This window comes from Chiloscyllium punctatum, chromosome 21 (assembly GCF_047496795.1).
Source record: "Chiloscyllium punctatum isolate Juve2018m chromosome 21, sChiPun1.3, whole genome shotgun sequence".
Taxonomy (NCBI): Eukaryota; Metazoa; Chordata; class Chondrichthyes; order Orectolobiformes; family Hemiscylliidae; genus Chiloscyllium; species Chiloscyllium punctatum.
Genome location: NC_092759.1, coordinates 60611945 through 60625743, shown reverse-complemented (window position 1 = coordinate 60625743; position 13799 = coordinate 60611945).

Genomic DNA, 13799 nt, shown 5'->3' with positions numbered 1-13799 from the left:
TATTCTGAAAAGCTATCCCCGTCTCACATATACTCAATAACCTGATCCCACGGCCTTCTCTGCAAATAAATTTCAAAGATTCACCATTCCCTGGTGAAAGAAGTTTCTCCTTAGCAACATCCTAAAAGATGTTCCCTTTAAGCTTAGGCTGTGTCCTTAGGTCCTGGTTTCTCATACCAATGGAAACATCTTATGCACATTCACTCTGTTCAGGTCATTCAGTATTCTATATGTTTCAATTACATTTCCACTCTTCCTTCTAAACTTTATCAAGTATAGACCCAAAAACTCAAACATTCGCCATACAACAAACTTTTCACTCCTTTGACTATTCCCGTGAAAATCTTCTGGACATTCTCCAGGGGCAGTATACCTTTCCTGAGATATGGGGCTCAACAGTGCGCTCAACACTCCAAATGTAGTCTGACCAAAACTGTATACAGCCTGTTCTTATATTCAATTCCTCCCGTAATAAATGCCATCAATAATAAATACAATTGCCCTCTTAACTACTGCCTTAACCTACAAGCTTACCTTCAGAGAACCCTGCACTAGAACTCCCAAGTCCCTTTGCACTTCAGAATTCTGAATTTTCTCCCCATTTAGAAAATAGACCATGCCTCAATTCTTCGTGACAAAGTGCATGACCTCACACTTTATGACGTTGGAATCCATCTGCCAGCACTTTTACCTGGTCAATTTCTTCTTCAGCCTCTCTATGCGACCAGTCCATCTGCCTATCTTTGTATCGTCTGCAAACTTAGCCAGAGCGCCCTCAGTTCGATCATCTATATTGTTAACATAACAAGTAAAAAGTTATGATTCCAACACTAAGCCTTGTGGACCACTTCTTGCCACCGGCTGCCATTCTGAGAAGGACCATTTTATCCCCACTCTCTGCTTTCTGTCAGACAGGCAAGTTCCTATTCACGCCTCTTCCTTGCTTCTAACACCACGGACCCTTATCATACTCAATCATCTCCTGTGTGACACCTTGTCAAAGGCCTTCTTGGCGTCCAGGTGGATAGCATCCATTGGCTGTACTTGATTGAGCCTGTTCATTTCTTCTTCAAATATTTCCAACAAATTTGTCAGGCATGACCTTCCCTTGATGGAACCATGCTGACTTTGCCCTATTTTACCAAACACTTCCAAGTATTCAGAAATCTCATCCTTCACAATGGATTCGAGGATCTTACCCACGACAGAGGTTAAGCTATTCATTGCGGTTTTAAAAGAAATTTTTCCTTACTCCCTGCTATAGCTGACTTCCCTCATCAGTCATGGTTACCTCATTCTCCATGTACTCTGCCTCATTTTACTCAGGGGAAATCTCTGCTGCATCTCGAATTACTCAAAAAGTCTCCTGTCATTGCTGTCTCCTGTCCACTGTCTCTCCGGGTGGGCCCTTCTACCAGTCAATTCTACCAAGCACCTCTCTCATGTCTCTGTAGTTGCCTTTATTCAGCTTTAATACCGTTACTCCTGAACATAACTTCTCCATCTGAAATTGCAGAGTAAATTCAATTATATTACGATACTGCCTCCTATGATTTTCTTCACCTTAAGCTCCCTCATCTAATCTGCCTGCACAAGCTGCTCCAAAAAGCCATCTCATAGACATTCCACAAATTCCTTTTCTTGCAAACAACCATCAAACTGAATTCACAGCCCACCTCCGTAATGAAATCCCACATGATCACTGTAACTTTGTATTTCCTACACATCTTTTTAGCTCCTGGTGTATTTTGCACCCCAGCTCCTGAGTACTGTTTGGAGGCCTGAACAGAACTCCAACTACTTGTTTTTAACCTTTTTGATTCCTCAATTCTACCGACACAGATTCTACACCATTTTACCTTACATCATTTCTTATTATTGATTTAATTGCATTGCTTACTAATAAGAGAGCCCCATCCCCTCTGCCCAACTGCCTATCTTTTTGATGGGATGCATATCCTTGAATATTCAGCTCCCAATTCTGATCCTCTTGCAGCAACGTCTCCGTGATGGCGATCTGCCAATTTGTGTATGAGCCACAAGCTTATTTACATTATTCCTTATACTGCATGCATTCCGATATAACAGTTCAGCCCTGTAGTAACCATCGCTCTTCTCATCGTCATTTGTTTGACCTGAGTGTTTGAAGTTTGATTGCTAACACTTTCCATACTCTGCGTCTGTACTGAAGATTTGAATAACTTAGAGTTTTAGAGTCATCGAGGTGTACAGAATGGAAACAGACCATTCGGTCCAACCTGTCCATGCCAATCAGATATCGCCAATCCAGTCCCACCTGCCAGTACCCGGTCCATATACCTCCGAACCCTTCCTCTTCATATACCCATCTAAATGCCTCTTAAAAGTTGCAATTGTACCAGCCTCCACCACATCTTCTGACAGCTCATGCCATACACGTACCACCCTCTGCGTGAAATTTTGACCCTTAGGTCTCTTTTATATCTTTCCCCTCTCACTCTAAACCTATGCCCTCTAGTTCTGGACTCCCTGACCCCAGGGAAAAGACTTTGTCTATTTATCATATCCATGCCCCTCATAATTTTGTAAATCTCTAAAAGGTCACTCCTCAGCCTCCGACGCTCCAGGGAAAGCAGCCTCAGCCTGCTCAGCCTCTCCCTATAGCTCAAATCCTCCAAACATGGCAACATCCTTGTAATTTTTTTCTGAACCCTTTCAAGTTTCACAACATCTTTCTGATACGAAGAGATCAGAATTGCATGCAATATTCCAACAGTGGCCGAACCAATGTCCTCTACAGCCGCAACATGACCTCCCAACTCCTGTACTCAATATTGTGACCAACAAAGGAAAGCATACCAAAGCCTTCTTCTTGAGATCTGCAGTCTTACCCGCTCCTTTAATTCGGGTTTTATAATTTCCCCTATAACTGACACCACCCCACCCCCATATAGCTTAATGCCCAGTCTACAGCCCTAGTTATGCGATTTGCTAGGACTCAAGTCCCAACCCGGTTCAGATGAAGACCGTCCAATCAGAACAGTGCACTCCTTCCCCAGTGTCTTGTGTCAATTTCCCATGATACAAACCCATTTCTCCCACACCAAACTTTGAACCACTCATTTTCCTGCTGACCCTGTGCTAATTAGCTCATGGCTCAGGCCGTAATCCAGAGATTATTTCCTTTTTGATTCTGTTTTCCAATTTAGCTCCGAGCTCTTCGTATCCCTTAGCAGAACCTCTGTCCTAGTTTTATCTCTGTCGTTGGTACCGACACAGACCATGATCAATGGATCTTTATTCTCACACTCGAAGTTCCCTAGCAGCCCAGATGAGATATCCCTTACCCAAACCCCAGTCGGTTACGCCACATTCAGGACTCTCAATCCGGGTCACAGAGAACAGTGTCTATGCCGCTAACTATACTATCCCTAGTTATATTTACATTTCTCTTCTCTTGCCCCACTTGAAAGCTTTCCTCAACTCGGTGCTGTGGCCAATCAGCTCATCCTCCCTGCAGTCCCCATCCCAACATTACTCTTGAACCTGTTAGACACGGACAGCGGCTGAGGCTCCAGCAATTCTACGTCCTGGATCCCTTTATCTGCCGCACTCATAGATAATCTCTCTGCTTTCTAACTACTGGCTGAATTGGAGTCAGTTGATCTAAGGAGTGGAACTGTCTCTTGAATCACAGCATCCAGGGAACTCTCCCCCTCCCTGATGCCTCGCAATGTTTGAAGCTCAAACTCCAGCTCATCGACTCAGAACCAGAGTTGTTCTTGCATGCGACATTTACTCCAGACATGGTCACTGGGAACCACAGTGGGGTCGACCACACCCACATCATGGAGAAACAACACATCACCCGACCCTCCGTCCTTATTTTATTTATCTACTATTGAATTGTTCCTCTGCAATTTTATTTGTTTATGTACATCTGCTTATGCAAGTTGTAACCAATAAATTAACATGATTCAATTTAACACAGATTCAAAGTTAACACACTGCCTATAAGCAAATGAGATCACATCCTCCCTTTGTCAAACCTGCTCATTATTTTCTGATAGAATTCTGACAGACTTGTCAGCGGGACCACTCCTTGATGAAGCCATGCTGACTCAGCCCTATTTTACCATGCACCTCCAAGAACTCTGCAATGTCATTGCTAGCAATGCACTCTAAATCCCTAATAACGGCCGATGCGAGGCTATACTGCCCTATGATTTCCTGTATTTTGCCTTTCTTCCTTCTTACACAGAGATTTTAAATTGTCCATTTTCCAGTTCTCTGGGACTCGGTCTGATGATAGTTATTCCTTAACAGTCGCGACCAATGGTTTCACAATCTCCTCCGCTAATTCCTTCAGAACATTGGTTGTTATCCTTCCAGGCTGTGTGATTTATCCATTTTCAAACATTGCAGCTTCCCCAGTACCTTCTCCTCAGCGCTGATCACTACATCCATTCATCACCCTTGACTCGCTTTAAGTTCTGGAATGTTCATAGTATCTACCATTATGAGGATTGACGGAAAGTACCTATTCAGGTCATTCTCCAATTCTTTGTTTTCCATTTCTCTGCAGCCATCCTCAATGTTCACTCTCCCCTTTTATATATCTTAACAAAACTCCTGCAATCTCCTTTTCTAAAGCAAGCTAGCTTACATGTTTCGTGTTCATCACTTTATTGCTTCTTGAATTGTCCTCTGCTGCTGTATAAAGGCTTCCCAATCTTAGATAGGCTGCGTGAGAGCATTCCTGTTAACTAACTGTCGAAAATATACGAATGTAACTGTCCTAATCCTGTTGTCCATCTTTGGATAGCATGGTGACACAACACTGCTGCCTCACAGGGCCAGGGACTCGGGTTCAATTCCAATCTCTGGACCCTGTCTTTCTGGAGATTTTGCAATCTCTGCATTGGGAGAATTGCCTCTTTTCTCTCTCCACAGTATGTTTCAGTGTGTTTTTTTTTAAGGTTTCTGCCATCTACAGTATATTTGCTTGTGTTTGATGGAGAACTGCTGCAAATATGACGGGTTTATTGTAAAAGTGGCTTGGTCCTCAGGCTTCCTGAGTGCTTGGAAATCTTGCCCAGCTACTTATGTGAGTGCATGTCCCTGATTACCTACTCCGTCTCTCTCAATCCCTGAGTCCATCCGTCACTGCAGCCTTTCATTGAGCCATCCCAGGATTCCCCACACCCCATCGCCTGGCACTGGATGCTCCCTACGCAGTGAGCGCACTTTCTGACGCACTAGGGATCCGGGGTAAAGCCCCAGCCATTAAAAGGAACAGAATAGCTAAAATCCAATTTAACAGCAAAGCAGAGTAAACAGGCTGACTGGCACCCATCAGTTATGACATTTTCAGCTCTTTTGAACTAATTTCTGTTTATCCTCGTCCATGTACAAATAGATGCTCCATAAGTATATCTAGTCACACAGGTTTGGTGGAGGTGACAGATATCAGATCTTATGATCATTACATCTGATTCGTTGGGCTCCACGTTCCTGGTTAATGAGATCACACTTAAGTGTTTATTCTCAAGTCTATACATTTTAAAGTAAAGGTCTTACTGGAGTTGGGTTGAAAGCATATTTGAATGTTGGGGAGAATAGATTATGCCACGTGCCAGTGAGGTTAGGAATAGGAAGGTAGTAAAGATAAAAACATGGCCAAAGAGCTGGTAGGGTAGGCAACACTTCCAATATGTGGATCATTGGGATTCCGGGGTCGTTAGGATAGACACAAGAAGGACGGGATGCAGCTGAACTGCAGCAATCTCCGATATGTGGGTCATTGGGAATCCTGGGTCAGTATGAAATACACAAGAAGGACGGGATGGATGTGAACTGGCAGCAATCTCCTGGCAGGCAGGTTTGTTATTGTCACTCAGGAGGTTTTAAACTAGTGTGGTGGTGGGGGAGGGGGGGAGAGCCAGAGCAGTACGTCCACAAGCACAGTGACTGAAGAGCAGTTGGAGACATATCCCAGTACAACTAAGACCAACAACAAACTGGCAAAGGGGAGTGAACACAATGGCACAGGAAGTCTGAAGTATGCTGATTTTACTGTGAACAGTGTGACAGGCAAGACAGATGAATATATATAAACATGATGCAAATATTACAGAGATTAGGTTGAGAGAGGGATCAGAAAACTATCCATCCAATGGGTCCAGAGCGAATAGAAGAATGTGCCGTGAGGGGCTGGAGATGGTTGTTTGAAGCAAAATAATTACCCAGCAGTTTATTGGAATTGGACAGTGTGGGATACAATGTACAGATTGAAGGGACAAGGGAGGAAACTGAAATTGTCTGTTTACAATATTTTCCGCTTTACTGACAGTCCTTTGTAATCTCCTGTTACCAGAGAATAGACGAGGAGGAATTTACATCAGGGAAACCCAAACCAAATATCAGGTCAGGATCTGATGGAGTTTGGCTTAAGTGTATTTATTTCAATGCAAGAATTGTTATGGGTAAGGACGATGAACTGGGAGCATGAATCCATACATGGGACTATGCTGTTGCGGCTTTACAGAGACTTGGTTGAGAGAGGGAAAGGACTGGCCGTTCAAAGTATCCAGGGTTTCATTGTTTTAGGCGAAATAGAGAAGATGCTAAAAGAGGTGGACGAGTTGTTTTACTGATCAGGGAGAATGCTTCATCTGCACGTGAACAGGAAATACAGGAGGGAACATACACTGCAGCAATATGGGTCAAGCTCAAAAATAAGATGGATACAAGCACTGCGTTACTATAATCTCTCCAACAGCCATGGCAGGATTGAGGAACAGATATGTATGTCGATTAAGGAAAGATGTATTAAAAACAGAGTGGTCATAGTGAGTGACTTTAATATCCCCAATAATGACTGGAAGTCCATTAGATGGCTTAGACGGGGCAAAATTTGTTAACTGCAGCAGTATGTGGATAGTCTAATGAGAGGAAGCACCATACTGGACCTCGTATTGGCTAATGAGCCTGGCCAGGTGACTGACCTTTCAGTGAGACATAATTTTAGAAAGAGTGATCACAGCTCCTTCAGATGTAAGATAGCTATGAACACGGATATGTCAGGACCTTTTGGGAATCTACTGAATTGGCGGAAGGCAAATTACGTCAGCATCAGGCAGAGCTAGGACGTGTCAATTGGGAGGAGCTGCTATCAGGCAAATGCAATTTTGTAAGAGGGAACTGCTTGTTAAATCCTGACAGCAAAATCATCTCGTGAACGTTCTCTCAACTGCTCGAATTTCTATCTTTTTTTTGAACTGATATTTCAAGGCCACAGCATATCAGACAACAGGTAGAGATAAAGGATGATTCTGTACTGTGTCCTTCTCAGTATCAGCTTGTCTCTCCAGGCACCTGAAGTCTTTACTGTTGGTCAGAGAACTTCAGAATTAATAGAGCACTGAAGGAGGCCATTTAGCCCATTGTACACCGACGAGCTCTCCAAAAGCACGATTTGTCAACAGAGAGAACAGAATGTGTGTGTGTCTGTGTGTGTGTGCGTGAGAGAGAGAAAAATTAACAGAGAAAAAAGGAAGTGAAGAGAGAGAAAAGGAATGGAGAGAAAATGGAGCGACAGAGTGAGTGAGAACAAGGGGTGTCAGACGAGTGTGAAGTTACATCAGAAGACAGCATGAGGAGAAAGACACAGAAATTTCATTTAGAAACTCCCACAGACTGCAAGCCCTTTGTCTGGTCCGTACTCTGTGAGCACTATGCTGTCATCCCAGATCATTTATCGCCAATAATATCACAGAACCGGGTTGCTGACGCTGAACTGGATCCAAAAGAACAATTCACCTTCTCCAGGGAGAAGGTGAATTAATTTAAATATTCCTGGCCAACAGGAACTTGTAGTCCCTCTATACACGGTGTGAGAGACAGGGCGAGAGATTCTCAATGAGGGGGATCACTGACAGGGGGGAGATCAGCATCTCAGCTGTGGGTCAAATAATGACTGATAAAGGTTGAAAACCTCGTCCGTGGTTTTTAAATTCACATTTCAATTCATATAACTCCACATCGTAAGTGTATTTTAACAATCTTGCATCTTTGTAGTTTTCATGTTTTGGTATGTACAGAAAAGCTTGTTTTTTGTCCCTTTATTTTGTGTTGGGACCAGAGTCCGATTGAATCCTAACTAAGGCTGTAGACAGAGATCTAAATTCATTAGGTGTGTGTGTGTTGGCAGGGTGAGGGGTCCGTTATAGGGTTTAATTAGAAAAGAGGAGGTAAATGCACAGAGCTCATAGCGGTTATTAAAATCTCCAGCACAGACGCAAATAAAACAGAGTGTATGGAAAGTGTAAGCAATCAGACTTCAAGCACACTGGACAAACAAATAACAATGAGAAGAGGACCCGTTAATACAAGATTGAAGGGGTTATATCTGAATGCGTGCAGTATAAGGAATAGAGGAAAAGGGCTTGTGGCACAGATTGAAATTGGTAGGTATGACGTGATGGGCATCACAGAGAAGTGGTTGCAAGGGGATCGGGATATTCAAGGACATATATCCTATCGAAAAGATAGGTAATAGAGGGATTGGGTTTACATTATTAATAAGAAATGAAATTAAATCAATAGTAAGAAAGGAAGTAAAGTCACATGGTGTAGAATCTGCGTGGGTAGAATTGAGGAATCACAGAAATAAGACAACCACAGTTGGAGACTTGCACAGGCCTCCAAAGAGCAGTCAGGAATTGGGGTACAAGATACACCAGGAGATAGAAAAGATCTGTACGAAAGACAAAGTTACAGTGATCATAGGGGGATTTCAATATGCAAGTGGAATGGGAAACCAGGTTGGGAGTAGATCGCAAGAAAAGGAATTTGAGGAATGTCTATGGGATGCATTTTTGGAGCATCATGTGGTGGAGCCCACTCGGGAACAGATGGCACTGGATTTAATGATGAAGGCTAGATAAGGCAGCTTAAGGTGAAGGAAAACTTCAGAAGCAGTGATCAGAACATTGCTGAATTTATTTTGCAATTTGAGAGAGAATGTAGAATCATAGTTAACAGTATTTCAGCTGAATAAAGGCAGCTGGAGAGGCATAAGGGAGAAGCTGGGTCGAGTTGACCAGGACAGGGGTCTAGCAGGGAAGACAGGGGAGTGGCAATGGCAGGTGATTCCAAGATTAATTTAGGAGTCACTGCAGAGATTCATGCTGAGTAATAGAGGTATGGTACAGGGAGGATGAGGCAACCAGGGCAGACAAGGGAAGTCAGGGATTGCATATAAGCAAAAGAGCAAGCATATAATGCGGTGAAGGGCAGAGGGAAACTGGAGAATTGGGGCCAACAGAAAGCAAGAAAAAATAAATAAGGTGGGAGAAGATTAAATATGGGGGTAAACTAACCAGTAATATAAAGGAAATTGTAAGAGATTCTTTAGATATATAAAATGCAAAAGAGAGGCAAAAGTGAATATGGACCACTGAAAAATGAAGTTGGAAAGACAGCAGTGGGAAACAAAGAAATGGTTGAGGAATTTTCCATCAGCCTTCACGGTGGAATACACGAGTAATTTCCCAAGTATTCAAGATAGTGAGAGGATAGTCCTGAATATAGTGGCCATCACCAAGCAGAACATGCTCGAATACGGAATGGCCTGAAAGTGGATAACTCACCTGGACCAGTTGGACTACACCCCAGCCTTGAACGGGAGATAGCTGAAGAGTTAGTGCAAGTGTAAGTGGTAACCTTTCAGGAATGACTAAAATCAGGAAAGGGCCAAATGGCTGTATAATTGCGAGCATGACACCCCGTTTATTAAGGGAGTTAGGCACAAGATGGAAAACTGCAGACTGATTAGCAGACTGATTGATTGTGGATAACATCATGGATTCCATCGTGAAGGATGGGATTTCTGGATATTTGGAGGTCTTTGGTAAAATAGAACAGAGTCAGCATGGTTTCATCAAAGGGAGGACATGCCAGACAAACCGGCTAGAATACTTTGAGAGAGTAATGAGCAGATTAGATCAAGGAGAACGAATAGATTTTATCCATCTGCACCTCAAGAATCCTTTGACAAGGTGCTATGCATGATGCTATTGACAAAGGTATGGGCCCATGATATTAGAGGCAAGGAGCTAGCATGGATAGCGGTTTGGCTGTCTGACAGAAAGAGAATGTGGATTGAAGTGTCCTTCTCAGGATGGCAGCCAGTGACAAGTGGTGTTCCACAAGAATCAGTGTTGGGACCACAACTTTTCACTTTGTGCATTCATTATCAATATGAAGGAACTGAGGGCATTCTGGCTAAGCTTTCAAACAGTGCAAGGATAGATAGAGGGACAGGTAGCATTGAAGAGGTGGTTCAGCTGCAGGAGGGTGCTCGAGCACATCTCCTCAACTTCCCAGACCTCCGCCCTTGAAATCCACCCTTCCAACTACAACAAGTTAGAACCTCTCTGATGCTTGCCTTCCATCCCACCAATTTCAGGCTACAACGTATCATGCTCTGCCATTTCTGCCACCAACAGTCACACCTCACCAACAGAGATATACTTCCCTCCCTACCCCTATCATCATACTGCTGAGACCATTCCCTCACAAACTCCCTCGATAGGTCCAGGCAACCCCACCAAGCCACCTTCGCCTCCCGACACCTTCCCTTGCCACTATAACAGGTATGAAACCTGTGCAAACACCTCCCTTCTCACCTCCACCCAAGGCCCCAAAGCATCCTCCCACATCAGGCAGAGAACATCCTGTGCATCCAAATATCTCATCTCGTCTGTCCATTGCTCCTTGTCTCCTCTACATTGGAGAGACCGGACGTCAACTTGCAGAACAGTTCAGGGAACACTCTCGGACACACACACCCAACAACCCCACTGCCCTGTGGCTGAATACTTCAACTCCCCCTCCCACTCCGCCAAGGTCTTGCAAGATTTTGGCCTCCTCCACTGCCAAATTCTAGCCACCTGACGTCTGAAGGGAGAACGCATTATCTTCTGCCTTGGGACCCTCCCAACACACGATATCAAGGTCAATTTCACCAGTTTCCTCATCTCCACTCCCTCCACCTTTTCCCAGATCAAACCCTCCAACTCAGCACTGCCCTCTTGAACTGTTCTACCTGTCCATCTTCCCATCTATCCACTCCACCTTTCACTCTGACCTATCACTATCACCACCAATCTTCATCTAGCAATCGCCTTCCAAGCTACCTTCCTCCCAGTCCCATCCCCTCCCATTTATCTCTCTGCCCCTCTCTGCCCACCACACATTCCTGATGAATGCTTTATGCCTGAAACGTCGAATCTCCTGCTCCTCGGATTCTGCCTGACAGGCTGTGCTTTTCTATAGCCACAATTTTTGACTCTGATCTCCAGCATCTGCGGTCCTCACTTTCACCTGCTGAAGGATTTTCACAGGTTTGGAGAGTGAGCAAAGAAGTCGCAGATGGAGTACAATGCGGAAAAGTGTAGGAAAGCATTTTGCAAGGATGAATAGAGGTATTGACTATTTTTCTAAAAGTGAACAATTTCAGAAGTCTGAAGTACAAAAAGACTAGGGAGTTCTAGTCCAGGAGTTTTGCAAGGTAAACTTGCAGGTTTTCAGTAGTTAGGAAGGCAAAGACAATGATGGCATTTATTTCAAAAGGGCTTAAATATAAAAGCAGGGATGTACTTCTAAGGTTCTACAAGGCTTTAGTCACGTCACATTTGGATTATTGTGCGCCGTTTTGGGTTCCATATCCCAGGACGGATGTACTGGTCCTGGAGTGTTTTCAGACGAGATCCACGTGAATGGTGCCAAGAATGCAAAGCTGGCATGCATATGAAGAATATTTGAGGGCTCTGGGTCTGTATCTGACAGAGTTCAGAAGAATGTTAGGAGGTCTAATTGAAACTTACAGAATACTAAATGACCTGGGACAGAGTGGATGTTGGGAAGATATATGCAATGTTAGGAGAGACTAGTACCCGAGGGGAGAGAGTAAAGTGAAGACCTTTTGGAACAGAGATAAGGAGAAACCTCTTCAGCCAGAGAGTGGTGAATCCATGGAATTCACTACCACAGAAGTCTGTCGAGTCCAGATCATTGAGTATATGTAAGACTGAGACAGTTCGATTGTTGACTGTAAAGGGGATCAAGGGTTACAGATAGAAAGCGGGAGAATGGGGTTGAGAAACTTGACAGCCATCATTGAATGGTGGAGCAGGCTCAATGGGCCTCATAGCCAAATTTCTGCTCCAATGTCTTCTGGTTGTATGGTTAATATTGGCTCTCCTCATTCCTCATTGGAGTTGTATCCTGGAATTTGATCTTCAAATGATTTATAAAGAGTAACATTTCAGTACTGATGATTGGGAATTATCATGTTCCCTCCCTCCAGTCTCAGCAGCCATGCCCCCAATATCATAATCACACTGAAATTGAAATCCAGTGAATGGTACATAATCACAGTTGATTGACATCGATAACATTAACAACATGACCCTCACCTGCCCTCATATTTTCTGTTAACATATCTATGCCATGTGTGTGTTATCACTCATGCTGTCGTAGGTGCATTTTCCTGTCAGATTATGTACAAGAAAAGTTGTCTCCATATTTTACTGACACTATAATCACTGATCAGTAGTTACAGACTTTATGTTTCCATTTATAAAAGGAGAAACATGTTTATGTCCTGACAATCCTTTGTCATTACTCCCATATCCAAGGCAGATTGAATGATTACACGCATTCAATCTACCATCTCCAATATTCCTTCCCTCAGTCACCCCCACATATTCCATGCCAAATATGTAAATTTTAAACATTCTTTTTAATTTTAATAAAACCAATATTGAATTGAAAGGGGTTAACTGGAGCTATTTGTTCAGTGGCTGTGATTAATGTCAATCTCCGTGGATCCTAATTATCCCAGTGGAGAGTTTCTATCGTTGAATGATAAGTGGGCTCTTTTCAGTGTGTTATCCCATAGTATGAGTAGGAGCATCGCTGACAGCACTAACAGGGATCAACCGCTCGAGAAAAAGGGGGGAAGCGATCAGAATCTGAGAACATTAGACTGGAACGTTACAATAATGGTTCAGAATGTGAGGACCTTCGACTGGAATGTTCCAACAATGGATCAGAGTCTAAGGTCAGTAAACTGGAATGGTACAACAGTGTATCAGAATCTGAGAACTTTAGACTGGAATGGTTCAACAATGTATCAGAATCTGAGATCATTAGACTGGAACATTGCAATAACAGACAGGAGTTTATCCTTGGGTCTTTACTATCTTTCTCAGCCTTGCATATCATTAGCATCACGGATCCAGGATATCCTTTGGATTATTCTAGGTGGTTACTATCCCATCCTCGCTATAGTTGGTGTTCCTGTAAGTCATTATATTTGTCTACTAAACCGGGTTGGACTGAATTTCTGCTCATGGTATGTAAATTTTGGAAAGTACAAAACAACGTCGTCAGTTCTAAACAAAAACTCCTTTCCTTCTAAATTATAAGTATCAAACTACTATTTATAAATTACTCACTGATATGTGAGAAGGAAACAGAATGTTCTCAAACTCTGTAATAAATGTTGTCCTTCACAGATTTACATATCCAGCTCCTCCCCACTCATCAACCCTAACCAATACCACCGTCATGATATCCCAGTCTCGTTCTCAATTTCAGTGCAACTTCTGAACCATGATTTGTGCCTTTGTTTAATCCGGATGCAACAGTTTCAAGTTCCTTCTAACCACATGTCCTTCACTAAATAATTGCTCTTGAGGATGTTTAACTTGTTCTCTGCACAAACGGGACTACAGTTTATGGTGTTCAAA